Here is a 4,243-nt window from a genome sequence, read left to right on the forward strand (position 1 = left end):
AGGGGACGAAAGGAAGTAGAAAATCCCCAACAAAAGAATTCTATTAAAAACATTTTGAATGATTTCATTAACAGCAGCGGTGGTAGAGGGGTGGGGAAGTCGAATGTTGGCTAATGTCCACACCCAGAAAATTCATCACATAGCTTGGGGCCATAAATAGAAGAGAATAGCCAATGGAATGGGCAAAGAATTCCCTGTTCAATTTCATGCTTGCAAACATGGCTAGTGTTGGTGCTGAGTGGTGTTGGGGCCTGGTAAATATTGGTTTTTTGTGCGTTAGCAAATAGTTTCGCATAAAATTTGAAAAAAAAGCAATAATTATGTAATAAAATTTGTCGATTGAAATTAGTGTAATGAAAATTATTTAGTTCTCCTCAAGGTATTTGTAAATAATAATTTGCTTTGATAGAGGTGAGAAATATTTGTGTAAAATATTTGGGGAAATAATTACATCATTAGTATGTTTTTAGTAACTCTTTTTATACAGTGTGAGATAAAAAAAACTGCAACAAAGTCCAACGCCATAATTATTACATTTTTTTTATTTTATTTTATTTTTTTTAATTTTAGTGAATGAAAGCAAAAATTTCGGAAATAGCATCAAATTTTAGAATAAGTTTAGCTTTGATCGAATTGGTGTCCTTTGGCACGAATTATGGCTTTCAAACGGCCAATGAAACCGTCACACGCTGCCAGAATGGTGCTCTGCGGTTTTTTGACCCATTCCCGGTGAAGCGCTTGCTTGAGGTGATCGACACTTTGGTATTTTTTAGTGCCATCCTTGCTTCCCAAAATTTTCCAGACACAATAGTCCAACGGATTGGTATCTGGAGATTTTGGTGGCCATTGTGCTCTGGAAATGAAGCGAGGAACCTCATTTTGTAACCATTCTTGGGTTGCGCGTGCTGAGTCCTGTTGGAAGGTCCAAGGTCAGCGGCCAAAATGTTTGCTAGCCTAAGGCTTTAATACACCCTCCAAAATGTTTTCGCGATAATATTCGGCATTTATTATGATGCTTCGGTCGATTAATACGAGCGGAGAGCGAACATCGGCTATTATGGCGGCCCACACCATTACCATTGTCAGTGCTTGAGTTCTAGTGGCCAACCGAAGGTGCACATTTTCAGCTGACCTCTTTGGCAAATAAAAACGATCATTTTCTTTGTTTACAAACTGCCGGACAACGAATGTTTCTCATCGGAAAAAACCAAATTCGGCAGTTCACCACTTTCGGCCAAGCGAAGCAACTCTTTAGCTCTTTTGAGTCTATTTTCTTTCCGTTGCGGTATAAGTTCTTGCACTTTTTGGAATTTCAATGGCTTTACACCGAGCTCATTTTTCAGTATTTGCCGAATGAAATATTGCGATATGTTCAGCTCACGAGCCATTTTTCAGTCACTGCGACGCGATCAAGTGACTTCTTTACTTTTCGAACCATTTTTGCTGATGTTGCTGTTTTCTTCCGTCCACTTCCTTGACGTTGGACTACGTTACCGGTATCACGGTAACGAGCCATGGTACGAGACACAAAAGATTTATTCACATTTAAATGCTGGAGTGTTCTAACGATAGCCACTTGTGGTTTTCCAGCCAAATATAAAGAAATCACATTACCGCGCTTGAACTCCATCACGAATAACATTTATTTCTGGAAAAATCTCATCAAAATGCTTTTGAACGCTTGTAAAAAATATAATGAGCTGTCACTGGAATAGTTTTAACAGCTGTCGAACGAGTGGCTTAGAAATGACAGCAGTCTGAAGTTGGTCGCAAGTTTTTCATCTCACTCTGTATTTGTGTATTTAATTATCCGATTGAGATGAAATTTTCCAAACAACATTTGTTAGGCCCAAGGACGAACACTACTGAAATTGGAGATAATCGATAGAAAATTAGATATAGCTCCCATATCTTCGTCCGATTTGCCTTTTATTGAGCACCTAACGTGTAATATCAGCCCGAATAGTATGGAATTTTGCACATACAACCACATTAGACCTGAAAATAAGTATTCCAAATTTGTTCGAAATCGGCTTAGATATGGCTATAGCTCCCATATATATTGTTCATCCGATTTGTTATTTTTGTCCTCCGTAGCCGTAATATGCACTCTGTAACAACAATATTTGGGAAAATATATCAAATGCAGCTCAGAAATATCTTTGCCAAATTGTATCGAGATCGGTTCAGATTTGGATATAGCTCCCACATATAACTTCGTCCGATTTACCATTTATTGTACACCAACAGCCTGTTCCACGATCTCGAAAGAAAATTAGTGCGAACGAAGGCTACTCACTCATTTTCGTATAAGAATGCGTTCCACTAATATTCGTTCTTTCTATCGCATAGCCTTACGTGATTCAGTGTTGCTAAATATTTTTTTGGAAAAATTAATCGCGAAATAAGGCAAAAAAGCGCCAAATGTCTAATTTAAACGCGAAAAAGCAGCAGTGGCTCTGTCTCAACTGACATTTCAGTTGTAAACAAACAAATTGTAAATAAACAAACAAAATAAAAACTCTAGTGATTGTGTTCAAACTATTTGTGCTCTTAGAAAATAAAAAAAAAGAATATTTCCGTAGCCCTATTTTTTATGGATGATGTGGAGGAGGTTCAAAATGTGCCACGGAGGCATTTAAGAGATGCTTCGAATTTATTTGAAGTACCTAACAACCAGTAAGTATGATTGTATTTTTACATTTTTGAAATAATAAAAAATAATAATAATTTTTTCAAGGTTTGTGGCCAATTTTCGTGTGTCGAAGGAAGTTTTCGGGCTCTTTTGGATATGATGGAAGAGAAGAGGGTGCCCGGTTGCAGAACTACCCAAATCCGCCCCGATTTAAAACTTCTTCTGCTGCTTCCAAAAATTGGCACTCCTCTGGCGAACACAGGATTCTCCTCCATATACTAGTGCCCGCAGCTGTGTAGTTGATGATTTTTTCGTGCTGGAATTGAGAAAATAAAAAAAATATATATTTGTTGTTCACATATTAAATTGCATTTATTATTTTTACTTACATTTTTGTTTCCATTTTCAATCAAGCAATGTTTATGTTAAAACAATTTTCCTTAATTGTTATTATACGATAGCAATCACACAAGTGACTGATTTTGACATTTGTGTTCGCATGCGTACGAAAGAAAAAAGATAGTCGAACGCAAAATTACACTGAAATGCTTACGTTTTCGTTCGCTTTGATTTTCGTGCAAATTTTCGTTCTGATGGATTTCAGTGGAACAGAAATCAGCTGTTTGTCGTGTAAAAGTTGTGCGAACGTGTTTTTTCGATATCGTGGAACTGGCTGCAAATGTCTAATATTTGCCCAAGTGGGATGGAATTTGGCGCATGCGACCGAATTGAGTCTAGAAGCTAGTATGCCAAATTTGGTGAAGATCGGTTCAGATATAGCTATAGCTCCCATATATATTGTTCATCCGATTTGTTGTATTTGTTACCCACAGCCGTAATATGCACTCCGTAACAACGATATTCAGGGAAATATATCAAATACAGCTTAGAAATATCTTTGCCAAATTTTGTCGAGATCGGTTCAGATTTGGATATAGCTCCCATATATATCTTATCTGATTTCAAATTAATTTTGCACCAAATGGGCAATACAAGTCCGAATTTAAAAGATACAAATGCTTCGGCATATTTAGTCCTTTGAATTATAATTATAGCGTGTATGATTGAATTCTACCATAAAATCTTTTAATTGTTATGTGGAGCTCTACAAAATTAGCAAAGTGGTGTAGGGTATCATAAAGTCGGCCCCGCCCGACATTAAAACATTCTTTACAGGTTTTTAAATATTTTCTTTTCAAAGAACTAATATGGTTTATTTTGAATAATGTTTTAACGTAACAGCGCGAAATTTTTAAATACCATGCTTTTTCTCATCTTAAAGTTGATTTAATGCTATTAGCTATAAGCGATCTCTAAATAACAATGTTGTACCATTTTTTCGAAAACCCATTACATCTCACCTTATGCAGAATTTCAAACCTAACTAACCCAATATCTTCTATTTTAAAATATTTAAACTATTCCCAAACTCGAAATGTGCACATGCATTCTAAATAATATTCCGACAAAACGAAATCCCAATCAACCCACATACACACACACAACAATCAGGAAATAATTCCATCGTTTGGTCTTTGCCCTCCCTCCCCCTCTCTTCCTCATTGACTATTGTTATTTATGAATGGCAAATGTTCGATGAGTATTAAT

General features: G+C 36.3%; 1 long non-coding RNA gene across 1 annotated transcript; it reads right to left on the bottom strand.

Annotated features, from left to right (window-relative positions):
- Positions 1 to 2,637: 2,637 nt before the first annotated feature.
- On the bottom strand, positions 2,638 to 3,165 carry LOC109611779 (uncharacterized). The gene is made up of 2 exons (XR_002194101.2): positions 3,025 to 3,165; positions 2,638 to 2,951 (listed from the first exon to the last, which is right to left on the bottom strand). It is a non-coding gene; the product is annotated as an uncharacterized LOC109611779 (long non-coding RNA).
- Between the last annotated feature and the right edge of the window lie 1,078 nt (positions 3,166 to 4,243).

Source organism: Musca domestica, unplaced genomic scaffold, assembly GCF_030504385.1.
Source record: "Musca domestica strain aabys unplaced genomic scaffold, Musca_domestica.polishedcontigs.V.1.1 45, whole genome shotgun sequence".
In the NCBI taxonomy this organism is placed as follows: domain Eukaryota; kingdom Metazoa; phylum Arthropoda; class Insecta; order Diptera; family Muscidae; genus Musca; species Musca domestica.